The sequence below is a fragment of the Chlorocebus sabaeus genome, chromosome 4 (genome assembly GCF_047675955.1).
Source record: "Chlorocebus sabaeus isolate Y175 chromosome 4, mChlSab1.0.hap1, whole genome shotgun sequence".
Taxonomy (NCBI): domain Eukaryota; kingdom Metazoa; phylum Chordata; class Mammalia; order Primates; family Cercopithecidae; genus Chlorocebus; species Chlorocebus sabaeus.
In genome coordinates, this window is record NC_132907.1 from 28121619 (window position 1) to 28136131 (window position 14513).

General features: G+C 37.4%; 1 protein-coding gene across 6 annotated transcripts in view; it reads right to left on the reverse strand.

Moving 5' to 3' along the window:
- Positions 1-14513, reverse strand: part of MAST4 (microtubule associated serine/threonine kinase family member 4) — a 579655-nt gene that overhangs the window by 136508 nt on the left and 428634 nt on the right. The window lies entirely within an intron of this gene.

The window sequence follows — 14513 nt, forward strand, 5'->3', positions numbered from 1 at the left end:
CACACAATTTTTATAGTGCTAGACATAACCAGCTACTCTAAAATAATAAAGAACTCCACAGACGTCATCTTTTCCCAGCTTTTATTGTTAAATATATTCACTCCTTTTGGAGCTTTAATTACTGAATTTATATTTGGGCAGTGATTATCATATTGCATTGGAATATAAAGTGTCTCACATCCAATTTGCAGAAAACTTACAGAGTCAAAGCTGCAATGCCAAATCTAACTAGAATCACACAGTCACTTGTTAAAGCATAAAGCTCGCAGTCCTGGGGTTAGTGAGATTGACTGAATTATCTGTTACTGCAGTGTCTGACATTTCAGGAAGGTCACCTGACTTTCGCTATTGAACTTCTGGCTAGAGAACTGATGGAGCAAACACATAAGTTAGGAATCTAGCACCAGAGAGAATGAAGGGATGTTGTGGGTTTGAAAGCATTGTTACGTAACCCCTACCCCTATCTCTACCCAGCCTAAACAGGCCCACAAGTATCACTTGACATGGATCCCGTCCATTTCCTTCCTGAGCCCTTTCCATATAGGTTGCAGAAATGCCATGCTTCTGTGGTGACAAAGAGCATTTCAATTATGTCAGGAGTTCAGGGTCCAGGTGGCTTTCAGCATCTTACATAAAGGCAACTTAGCAGAAAACATCTGAATAAGCTCTAACGAACAATTACAAACTCTCTAGGTGTGGCTTGTGATGACACCACAACAAAAGATATAAGCCTTTTAGGCAAGTTGTTAAATGGATAGACTGTACAAAGCTAGATAAGACATTTTGTACTTAAGTCACCAGCCAACTGGTTTATGCTCTAATCTCTTATTTGAAATGTGGTCTGCTGTAAAGAGTAAGCTGCTGTGAAGTGCTTCTTTCATTCAAGATCAAATAGATAAACAGGGTTACACATCTAAAGTGAAATAAAATAAGAGTTAAAAAATTTATTCTCATACTTCATTGTTTACATCCATCTGCAGATGGATGGCATATGTAGATGCGGATTCACAACGCCATATTATTTGACAATAAACCGATACTTTCCTTTGAAATCTAAACTTATTTTGCTTATCACTGAATGTGGTTACAAAAGCCAGGGTCAAGGTGGCAATAGTAATGAGAAACAAACAAACAAAACCCACAGGCAGACTGTCTTTCCACAGGAGAGTCAAAGTTAATCAACTTATCATATTAGGGAATCTAGATCACTATAATGTAACAAAATTCACAGGGCACCACACATCACTGCTTTAGCATTGTGACTGTTTCACTAATGCAAACTAACACTCAGTTACTTTTGAATCGGCTGCTTCATTTATGACATTGACCAGGCGTTTCTGTTCCTTGGCCAAAAAACACAGAATATTTTTTAGAATATAAATCCTGACTATGCCTATGTTGCAATATACTATGCCAAACTAGCTCAGCTTGACTGCTTTTTTTTTCTTTTGTGTAGTTTCTTCAAAAAGGAGAAGTATCTGCAACAATCTGAAAAAACAAAACAAAACACGCATCCACACACACACCCACAAAGAAATGAAAACCCAAAAAAGTAATCCTTACAACTCGATCAGTTAGCTGAGAGAAAAATTTCACTGTTACTTTAATGTTACTAGCTGCCACTTTTTAAAAAGTGTTATCAAGTCAGCAAGAGTGTTTTTCTTTTTCTTTTTTTTAAAGGGTTAGATGTTCACAGTAAGAACTAATTAACTGCCAAGAATGAGATGGTTTTCCAAAGGAATACCATTCTCCTCATCAAATACTAGTTTCTATTTATTTTAAGTATGACCATTCATTCTTAATCTGAAAGTATTTGTGAGCATGGTTAGAACAGGGCAAAAAGTATTTATATATTATTCTACAACATAAAGTAATTATCTTAATGTTGGATTGAAATTCACCTTGTATGTGTATAAATACGGTATATCACTTTTCACACTTAGTACAACACTGGACATGAAATAAATGGCAATAGGTCTGAGCTACTAGATGTTATTTGTAGTTACTATAAGTGTGTCTGTGTATTTCTGCTTAAAATATATGATACACATCATTTTCTTTTTCAAGAGTTTTGAATTCTGTTGTTCTCAATAATCCTCTCATCATTTACCTAAAAGTCTATGGTAAATAACCATTGTACATACCGACACATGTGACCATATGAAATAGGTAAACCCACTGTTCCAGACAGACCAGACTATGCTGCTGAAAATCATCAAGTCAGGTAAGAAGTAACCCTTATTTTGGCCTTGATGTAAAATAATTCTGCACTCCCCCAAAATAAAAATGGTGTTTAAAACTGGTCTTACTTATTCTAACACACCTTATAGCTCTCCTACTAGGCACTGCAGACAAGCATATATCTTGTTCTTTCTGTGACCCTAATGCAATACCTGGCACAGAGGCACGCTTAATTAAACTTTGCTGAATAAATGAATATTTTGAAAGAATAAGCTAATAAAAATGAGAAAAGATCAATTTTGCTGAAACCGTGGGTGGGGAAGTTTAGTCATAATAAACCCTAATCTTTCTTAAATCTCCCCCTTCTTAAATTAGTGGAAGTTTCCATTTTACAGTTTCTCCTAAAGATCCTAGAATCTTCATTAGAAAGCAGAGACTGTGGGTCAGGCTGCGCTGAGAGCTATACAAAGTCAGAGTTTTTCACTGGCCTCCAGAGGCTCAATCTAAAATGCATTACAGGTACAGCAGGATAATTCACAGAAAGATTCAGGCAACTGCAAACATTCTGAAAGAATCTATGGGTTAAATGAGTTAAAGCAGCCATGGAGCAAGAGTTTTTGGAAGGTGGGCAGATTGCTTCTGACAAATAAGCACCCCTTCAACGCAAGTGACAGAAGTAGGTCATGATGAGTAACTGAATTTTCCACTGACTCATTTCCACATATATCAGAGGCAGTAAAGGACGCCAGTGATCTAGTTCTCCACCTGTAAGAGCTGTACAAATTAGTTCTCTAACGAAAGAAGGTAGAATAAAAACTGACCCAGCAGGGAGAACTGCTATCCTGACCTATAAATAGGTCACTAGGCAGTAAGGTCAACAGGCCTGACAGGAATATTCACTTCAGAGAAGTCCCCTGTCTTTAGAAACTCTAACAATTTAGACTGTAGGGATATGGGAACAAGATGATTCCTGCTCGTTCTCCAGCTAACAGATCAGCACAATCAGGTTTAATGGTGTTACATACCAATGAACATGTATTTTACAAATCTTCACTAAGTTTGCATGCAGTTTTTCAGTGTTTAACTTTGAATGCAAATAATCTCTACTTTAAGTGTGATAGGAAAAAATTTTGCAAATCATTTCTAAATACAAATTCATTTATTTTAGTGCAAATGCAGCATACCACTGTAAATGTCAAATACTCGCCATCCATTATGATAATAGGGCCCAGCCAATCTTTCCAACTTATTCAAAGTTCACTGCATGAATGATCCAAGCCCTTAGTCCCCAGACAGAACTTAAAATATGTCCTTATTAAAAAATTCAAGAGCAATAAATCAGGCTAAAAATGTGACAAGAGACGACCCTCCTCTGCCATCAACTCTGGGAAATGTTCAGTGCTTTCTGCTGGATTAGCCAGGGAGCTGACAGATTCTCTGTATCTATGCAGAGGACAGCAGCAAAGGGTAGTAATTTAAAGACTGATAATCTCCACCCACCAAGAACTGATATTAATCTATTTAATAAATGCATACATTTTACTCTAGTCAGAGATCATCCACAGATGAAAGTAAATGCTTTCTTTCACACAGAAAAAAAAAATTCTATGTGGAAGTGTTATACCCAATAGACATCAATTTTACTTTTTACAGGACAGTGAATGAGTTAGGCAGCATTATCCACACTTTGAACAAAAATAGTCAAATTCCAGCAAGTTCTAAAATACCAGCTAAAGCTATAGGAAAAAACTTTCACCATAACAGTTAACTGGCATAGAATCAACATCCATGACCTTGGCCTCTTTAGCACAATGTTCTATTGAACTAAAATACTAAATAAAAACATAGCAATTGAGATACCCAAGGCTTTATAAAAGGAGACATTGTAAGAGAGTGACACAAACACCCAAGATAAAAAACTGCTGAGGTACAGAACACTTAGAAGACGTGAGGTGTTCCAAATATACAATGTTTGTATGGTTTTAATGTTTTAAACTAAACTCCCTTGAAACTACAAAACAGAATGGAAGGGCTTAAAACCACAACCTCATTACTAATAAAAAACAGATCTTATTCTAAATATCACCCCTTGGGACTCTGACCAATTTGTCCCAGGCCTGCTCTGGAATGGTGATGTACAGAAATGAAAACGTATTTATTTTCTGAGTTAAAATGTCACTCAGATGACCCATTTTTGCCACCAGTGCTATGGTTACCTCTTCAAAACCAAAATGATGATTATGCCATTTTACCACAGCTATCTAATAAACATCAGATGGTCATCTCAGAGCTCTCATTCAGTGCTAACCTGATTCAAGCCAAAGTTTAAAAAGAAAACAACCCTAAGCCATCAAATATTGCTTCTAAGACTATAAAACAAAAGAGATACAGAATAGAGGTATCATACTATGCTATTACTAAATTAACTATAGAGCCTTTATGTTGTATTGCCCTGAGAAATGATTTGTTAAATAAAAACCTATAAGGATGTGAATGACCCATATGTATACAAAATATTTAGATAAGAAAAATATACATTTAGTTTGAAATTTGGTTTTACAATTTCCTAGATGCTCCTAAATATATATAACACTCAACAAGGAATCATGTAAAATATTAGTATATTCCAACCTTAAACATATAATACATTTTTATTTAATTGAAAAAATTTCATTAAACAAAATTTAAGTATATAATTTAGAGTAGTCCAAATGTAGAAAAAAATGAGTCTTAGTTTCAGACTAATTAGGATTAACTTTGTACAAACTCGTAAACAGGACAAATTTTTCAGGTCCACAGCCATTTCAATGATGTTGTTAATATTAAATTATAAAGTCAATAGTAATGAGTTTGTATTTTCCTTTCTCCTACCTTTTCCCCATGAGGAAATGTACTTTCCTTCTAAAACTCCTACTATTCTGTCCACCTCACTTTTCTTCTTCACGGACACAGAAATGTTGCCAATAAAGGTTTTCTAAGTAGCAAACACTTTTTGTTCTTATCAAAAAAGAAAGAAATGGGCCGGGCGCGGTGGCTCAAGCCTGTAATCCCAGCACTTTGGGAGGCCGAGACGGGTGGATCACGAGGTCAGGAGATCGAGACCATCCTGGCTAACACAGTGAAACCCCTTCTCTTTGCCGGCGTGGCGGCGGCGCCTGTAGTCCCAGCTACTCGGTAGGCTGAGGCAGGAGAATGGCGGGAACCCGGGAGGTGGAGCTTGCAGTGAGCCCAGATCGCACCACTCCACTCCAGCCTAGGCGACAGAGCGAGACTCCGCCTCCAAAAAAAAAAAAAAAAGAGAGAGAGAAAGAAATAAACAAAACCCAACAATCAAAAAACACCATCACTTTGCCACGGAATTCTGCAACCCCAATTTCCTGCTCAATATCTTTCAAACCTCTCCAGCCTTATTTCCTTTTTCTTAGAGATGAAATACACAGAATGGTGAGGTCCCTCAATATACTTAACTAAAAGAAACATGCTAGCAGTTTGATGAAATTTCAGTAGATATCTGATCCTCCTACAAGCAAAGATGTTTACATCCCAAATATTACTCCAAAGTAAAACAAAACATACATGCCTATGGGAAAGATAAGTATATGGAAGGCTCTATGGCTTGTCCTTCCTAGAAAACACTTTTTAAATAACGAACAAATTGTCTCCCCATCCCCACCTCCATTTCTCTTGGGAATGCAGAGGGCCAGAAACATTAGACTCTGACCTGGGTCTAAGCAAACCATAAATACTTGAAGCTCCTGGAAAAGAAATATTCAACACTAAATAACTTCGGCGCTCTTCATTAATCTTTATTTATATGACTTTTTTTTTTTTTTTCTTTTTAATTTTTTGAGACAGGGTCTTGTTCTGTCGCCCAGGCTGGGTGCAGTTACGTGATCATGGCTGCCTGTTGCCTCAACCTCCCAGGCTCAAGTGATCGTCCCACTTCAGCATCCCAGGTAGCGGGCACTACAGGCACATGACACCATGCCTAGCTAATTTATCTTTTATTTTTGTAGAGATGGGGTTTTGCCATGTTGCCTAGGCTGGTCTTAAACTCCTTGGCTCAAGCGATTCACTCACTTTGGCCTTCTAATGTGCTGAGATTACAGGCATAAGTTACCATGCCCGGTGGTGGATGACTCTTAATCCCCAATCTGCAACTCTCTTGCCTTCCATCCAGATCCACATATCCAGCATCTCCACTTGAGTGTGTCTATAGAAGCTCCAGTCCAATGAATCCCAAACTGAAGTTATCATCTTCATCCAACATGTCTTGCTTCTGTGTTCCCTATTTCAGCAATTGGCACCATTATCTAACAGGCTAAAGCAGAACTATGAGCACAACCTCCACTTTAGCTCTTCTTCACTCTAATCATTCAGTTAGTCATCCAGTCTTGCAGAATCCACTTCCTGAGCATCTCCCTTCATTCTCACAGCCACCAACCTGCTTGTGGCATCATCACCATCTGCCCCAGAAGCCCATGATGCTTGCTCTAACTCAGATCCTGGACTCCTTGCACAACTCCAGTTCAATCCCTCATTACTAGGAATCTTTCCTATGGGCAAATGTGATCTTATTGTCCTGTACAAAACCCTTCAATGGCACGTCCTACCCTCAGAGTACATTTCCTGTTTGTCACTCTAATGGAATTTCTCCTCAACTCTCACTCCAGAGTCTCTTTCTACTACAGCTATTTGTTTTGTGTTGTTGTTGTTGTTGTTATTGCTTTGCCTGGATTATAGTCTTCCACATTTCAATGATCTCTTACCCATCAGGGTTGTTTACTTTTTTTACAGACCACTTGTTTTGTGTCTCCTGGATGCCCTCAAAGTCTACAATATTCCCCACCATGGCATGGCTGAGACGGGTAAGACAGACATGTACTCACACACGATACTGTAAATTCTGTTACTTCTTTGTGTTTTCCTGTCTCTACACCCAACTACACAGCATTTCCTATAAAGTTGCAAGCTCTCAAGAAGGTAGAGACTCATCTGTCTCCTTCACCACTGCCTCTCCAGCACAATCCCTAACACATGGAAGGTGCTCAACTAATATTACTGAATTAATGAACAAATAAATGCAGAGGATGGAGAGTCAACTACACTCAGCTCCAAATTCCAAGCTTCATCTCCAAGTGAAATCTCCTCTACATATCTTAAACTTAGAGGTGGTTATAACAACAGATCCTACCCTAAAGAGTAGCTTCCAGAGAAGGATATTTCATATCTGAATTGCTTAATACAGACTAAAAGTCAAAATATTCCTTATTCATCCAACTCTATTCATTAACAATCTACAAACATATTTTTAGACTGAAAACCCTTATGGTGAAAAGGCTTATTCTTATAAAATGCACAGCTTCTACTTTTTATTCTGACAGGTAAAGTTTTTATTTGGAATGATCAAAAGAAAACTAGAAGGAAGTTCTGCCATCTTTGATGCAGTTCTATGGTTAGAAACAACTGTGCATCCAGGAACCATGTCTAAGACTCCATCACTAAACTGTGTTTCTTTTTGCAGTTGTACCAGGAGGTATCATTAGCCCCTCCAGATCCTTATGTGCACAACATATATTTACATTCATCTGTGAGTGCATACAGAGATATGGTATGTGGCTAGATTCAACTTTGCTTCCACAGCATAGTAGGGAATCTGATGAGAATAAAGAACATCTGTATGAACTACTAGTCAAGACATATATTTTATTTTCTTTTTGTAATGATTACACATTTCAATGAGTTCAGTACTGCCAATAAATGTGAACAGTACTCAAATCACCTTTCTTAGTACAACATTAAAGTATAAAACTGCTGTCTTCTACGCTAATTCTCTGAATTATATCATTAAAAATGTAGATAAATATCCTTACATATTTTCTAGCAATAACTCTGATATTTTACAATCATTATATAAACAAGCGTTCTTGAAGATAACTTAATAATCTTATGTAAAATCATTAAAAATAGGATATATTATATTCTACCTTCCATATTTAACATGGTATATTTGGATGTTCACAAATAAAACAAATAAAGGTAACCAGCTTTTTTTTTTTTTTTTTTTTTGAGATGGAGTCTCACTCTATTGCCCAGGCTGGAGTGTAGTGGCATGACCTCCGCTCACTGCAAGCTCTGCCTCCCGGGTTCACGCCATTCTCCTGCCTCAGCCTCCCAAGTAGCTGGGACAACAGGCGCCCACCACTATACCCAGCTAATTTTTTTTTTTGTATTTTTAGTAGAGACGGGGTTTCACTGTGTTAGCCAGGATGGTCTCGATAGCCCAACCTCGTGATCCACCCACCTTGACCTCCCAAAGCACTGGGATTACAGGCGTGAGCCACTGTGCCCGGCCTAAGTGGCTAATTTAAACCTGATTTATTTTCAAAGAGTTACTTTTTCATCTGCATTAAGAATTAAAACATTAATATAAGGTGAGGCCCAAAGATAAGGAGGGAGGGAGTCTTTGCCCTCCACATCTGTGTCAGCCTCCATGTGTCATTAAAAAATGATGAATTGTTTTTTCCATCTCTTTAAAACAGAATTCTGTGGTCTCAAATATTCCAGAAGTATGCCTAAGGGGCTATGATTTACAATTATTCTGTCTCATGCTGATTAGCATAAATGACCATGATAGAAAATTGTATGCAAACCCTAGAAGAGTCAATAAAATGTATTGATCCATAGCAGCAACTAAAGGAGGAAAAATTGCTTACAGTCTATGCTTCAAGCTTCCGATCTAATTTAGTAGAGGATCTCATAACCTGAAAATAATTCCATGTTTACAAAGCATTCTGCTGATGGTTGCATGAATTATATTTCACAAGCAGATAGAGAAATCAATCTCTGTACTTTGCTCTACTCCCCATTCTATCAGGCTGTGAGTCTGTACCCGGATTAACACAGAGGCATTAATGCAGCAACTGAAAAGCCAAAAAGAATGCTCTTCTCCATTAGAAACTATTGCGAGATGCTGTTGTAGTAGGCAAGTGGCACGGCATTTAAAAGCATTTGAGGCTTTGCCTCTTAAAATATTTCTTTCCCCTCTAAAATATAGCATCGAAGGTAGTAGGTATGTAGGTAATGAGAAGAAATGTCTTCACTCCTCTGAAAAGGTTAGGATAAATTTTGCTCACCACTTCTCTTATTCATTACATACTTAGACCTTGATCATTAAAACACTTACAAACTCTAGAAAACAAAACTGCTTTAAGACTAACAGATGAGAAGAGCTTTATCATTATTATTCCTTAGCTTTTTTGTATTTCAAAGATTTTACTTCCAGCTGAGCAATACCAATTCAAGCCTGACAAGTAGGTAGGTGCAGTACACAATCTTTATACATTCGTGGCCACATTTAATTAGGGAAAAGCACGCAGTTATGACAAAGGAATGGTGAGATGCTGAGAGATACAGGCTCCTTTAAAGTACTACACAAGTGCAGGGGACACAGTCACATTTCCGCAAGTCCTGGCCTTGGGGCCCTCCAAGGCAAATGATCCTGGTGGTAATTACTCTACTCCTTTCATATAGTTCTTCTTTGTTTTAATATACTCCTGGGCTTTCCTAGCTACATGCTAGGTAAATGTAACTGATCAAAGCCAGCACTTTTCTGACTGGAGTGCTGACCAGGTAAATCAAAGGTTACTTTTTTGGTATAATGTCCCCTCAATTACTCCAGAGGCCACCTGGGTCAGCTTTCCACTCCACTACTAGTGTTTAAGCCACCGGAGACACCAGAGAACTTCTGACCTGGAGTCTGTGGACTTCTAAGATGCCTATGAATAGAACTCACTGTGTCCATGAACTTGGGTTGTTTAAAAAAATTATGATTTTCACTAACCAGAAACTGAAATGTAACATTGCCTTCATTTATGCATCTGTCATCACAGTATTAGCCACATACTTTTCCATATCACATTAACAGTTGTTGCAGATATATTAAAAAATTATGGCCGGGCGCGGTGGCTCACACCTGTAATCCCAGCACTTTGCGAAGCAGAGGCAGGTGGATCACTTGAGGTCAGGAGATCGAAACCACCCTGGCCAGCATGGCGAAACCCCGTCTCTATTAAAAATGCAAAAATTAACTGGGCATGGTGGCGGGCGCCTATAGTCCCAGCTACTCGGGAGGCTGAAGCAGGAGAATCGCTGGAACCCAGGAAGCAGAGGTTGCAGTGAGCCGAGATCGTGCCACTGCACTCCAGCCTGGGTGACAGAGCAAGACTCTGTCTCAAAAAAAAAAAAAAAAATTTATTTGTATTCATTATCACTTCAAAGTTACGGTAGTTACTAGACATGCCTCTAGATCTTGGTATCTTATGTGCTAATAAAGAACCACATATATCACAAATATTTTAATGTGTTCGTGACTATTTCATTATAATTGGTTTCCTTTACAATATTAGGTATTTTATGTAATACATTTAAAAATATTATTCTGAAATTACATCCATAGGCTTTACTATACTGCCAATGGAATCTGTAATTAAAAAAAAAAAAAAAAAAAAAAAACCGGTAAGAATAGTGAATCTACAATGACTTGCCAATGTCACACAACTAGTTAGTGGCAGAAATGTGAATAGAAATAAGATCCTTTTTTAAATTCTTATTTTCAATAGACAAATAATAATTGTACATATTCGTGGAGTACACAATTATATAAAACAAGATCTCTGGAGTCACACTTCAGGGCTCATCTCATTACACTGCTTCATTCCAGATGACCTTAGCTAAAAATAAAAAAACACACGGGATCCCCAAAAGAACGAACATAAAATGGAAGCATGTTCTAGGCACTGAATGAGGCACTGGGTTCTCACAAGCATCATCCCTTTCCTTCTTACAATCTTTCATCATCATCAGTACGTGTGGACCTATCAGTTTCTTCGTTCAAGGTATTCAAAAGCAAGCTGAGATATTAAGTGTTAAAGCTCAAACATCTAAGAAACAGAAAATCAGTTTACCTATCTACCACCAAAGATTATCCTCAATGACTGCAAATAGTACTTAAACATTATTTCAGATAAAGATAACACAATCCTTTCTAGAAAAAAGATTCAAAAGTCTTTTGAATGTGTGTATATAGAGATATATATACACACCCCACATTTTGAGCACAACAGTGTACCCTCCATATATATGCTTGTACGATTATGTATGTGTATATATAGATATATATCGTGTGTACATATATAGCTATCTGTATGTGCATGTATATATATAGATATGTATATACACAATGAAATACTGTTCAGCCTGAAACAAGGAAGAAAATTCCAACACATTCTGCAACATGGGTGAACCTTGAGGACATTGTGCCAAGTGAAATAAGCAAGCCACAAAAAGACAAATACTGCATAAGTCCAGTTAAATGAGGTACCTAGAGTAGTCAAATTCACAGAGACAGAAAGTTAGAATGGGGGCTGTCAGGGGTTGGGGGAGGGGGAATGGGGAGTTGCTCTTTAATGAGTAGAGTTTGGTTTGCAGGATGAAAGGAGTTCTGTGGTTGCACAGCACTGTAAATGTACTTAACACTACTAAAGTGTACACTTAAAAATGGCCAAGATGGTAAATTGTATGTGCACGCAATTAAACATTTTTTTCTATTCTAAAAAATAAAAGACATGAACAGAATGGAGAAGAGATGGAGCAATAATTGGACAAAAATTTTTAAACAAAACTGAGTGCAGAATATGAATAAGCTAAGGAGGCATATTTATCCTACATTTGCCAGTCTTTCAAACACTCAAAATATCATGTCATAATTACCCCACCATCCTGCCCTCCACCCATAAGTTTGCAAATAACTCAGAATAAAAGTACCCATCTTAACAGAGTTAAAGCCATTGGGTTAGGAGGATCTGTTCTTAGTCCTCCAGCATGTTCACTCCGATCCACATAATGAAGATTCATTTGGCACTGTCTAAATAATAGGACACAGGGTCCACAGAAAGACTTTCTAACTTTGATTCTCCGCAAGCCACCTAGATGTATCTTTAAGGTCTTAAAGCAATGGGCTCTGGAAGCAGTGACATCATTGTTCATAGAGTACTTTTCAGCTGCTATGGCTTGGAAATGACCAATGCATGATCATGTGCTACCATGTAATTATTGGTTCCTCAAAGATTCTCCTAAAAATGTCTAAGTAGGTCAAGGCCCACAGACTCTAGATTGCTAGAAAAGATGAGGGATATTATCTGAAAGCCAGACCTACAACGTAAGAACTTTTTCTCATTCCTTTATGTCACTGTCTCCCCAGAAATTGAAGTCATGGCTTAATGTGGGTTAAGGCTAAGCTGGACGATAATATATATACAATGGAATATGTAACTTAGAGTAATCATAAATCATAGCTATTTGGAATATTTGTTGAACCTTCCTATTCATTAGAATCATCAATCTCCACAGGATATTTCTAATAGAACATTGTTCTTGCTCTATTTAGCTTAGACCCCACAAACTTTACATGCCATCTTATAAAGTATCACTTGGGTGATTCTATGTATTCATCAATTACATGCTTGCACCAAAAGGTAGGTATGGCTATTTATCATTGGTAATTTATGGGCCTGCCATATTCTAGGCATATGGGAGGGGAAATATCAAACTAAAAAAAAAAGCTACTGTTGCTCAAGGTCACAGCATGGAGGCTCCATCTTATTTCACACACACACAGATCAGATCTATTGAAGATGGAAATGCATTATACATTACACAAACAGTTTCAGACTTTGTTAAAAGCAGAACTTAGAATATGCATTAACAGCAATTTGCATTTAGTGATGTTTCATATTTGAACATTAAATGTGTTAAAGGGGAAAAGTAAACAAAAATATTCAATTGTTTCCTTGAAATACTGATGACAATTCAGTAAAGGTTCATAGTAGTAATGAAACTCCAGAAGTTCTTTGCCCCATAACAGTATATTTTATCCAGTACCTTGCCACTGCTGCCTGCCTCCCTGTTTCCCAAGTTCCACATGAGGGAATTTTATTCCTTAGAAGCTCTTCGTCCTAAAGTATATGCAATGTTCATTCCAAACTTGAATTTGGCAATAATGTACCCTACTGTCATTTTTTTTTTTTTGGTAGAGAAAATATGGAACACCAGACTGACATTCTAGCAATAATGTACCATGCAATATGAGAGTCACAAACTTGGAAGGCACCTCAAGTAGACAAAAAGCTACTTGGCACGATGTATTAAAATTCATAAACATGTTCACGTCACTTTGGCATAACAACCTCTATTCTGGGAAATTATCCTAAGGACATAGTCCAAAAGATAGAAAACGCTATACGCACAAATATGCTCACTGTGTGGTGCTTTCATTCAATAAACCTTTATTAAGTGTCTATTATGTGCCAGGCACTATGCTGGCATAAAGTCTGTGCCTCAAGACACTCGCAGTCAGCTTGGAATTCAGATAAGTATATACAGAATTACAACATGTTGGAATGAATGCTAACTGAGGACTGTGTGAAGGCAAAGGAAATATTAAAATATGCAGGAAGTAGGGGACAGAGAGAATCAAGGAGAACTTTACAAAATTTGGGATAATGCTCTTATAATTTCTTCAGTATTTTTTAAGACACAAGGAAATGTTAAAATACTGAACAAATAAATCCTTTTAGTATCCTGAAAAATGACTCCTCAATACATTTTTTAAAATAAAAAATACCAAGCAAACATAACTGCCTTTAGCAGCTCTCAAAAGTTCTCATCTTTCTCTCCACTGTGTGTGGGAGTTAGAGTGTGGTAATCAAGCAGTAAGTCCTCACCTGGCACATTCTACCACAGTCTATTCTCAGTCTTAGTCTTCTACCAGACACCAGGGTGTCCCTAATGAAAACTGCTAAGAAACTGTGAATTCACTTTGCTTAAAAAACAAAGCAAAATAAACACACTAAAAAAATCTTATTGCTCCTTTGAGAACTTTTTTGTTCAAATGGCTCAGAGTTGCTTCAAAAATTCCTAGTTTAAGATTTCAGAAGGTCCTTGCTAAATATGGTATTTGTAATTTGTAATAATTTTTTTAGTGTATTTTCAAATGTGTTTAAAAGTTTTTGAAGGAGCATAGACTGGACTCACCTTGCAATATATAGTAAGAAATAATCTAAGCTAAATTGGGATATGTTGCAATCTATACAGCATGCCTGTATTTACACTTAGATAAGAGAAAATTCTATTTCTGTAACATGCACAACATTCAATTCAAGTCAAGACATGATACATATCAGGGTGTGGGGGCCATGAAGATACCTCTTTCAACATGTTCTGTCCTATACCACGGCTCAAGGCCTTGGCTATACTCCAGAAGTGGGGTGGGG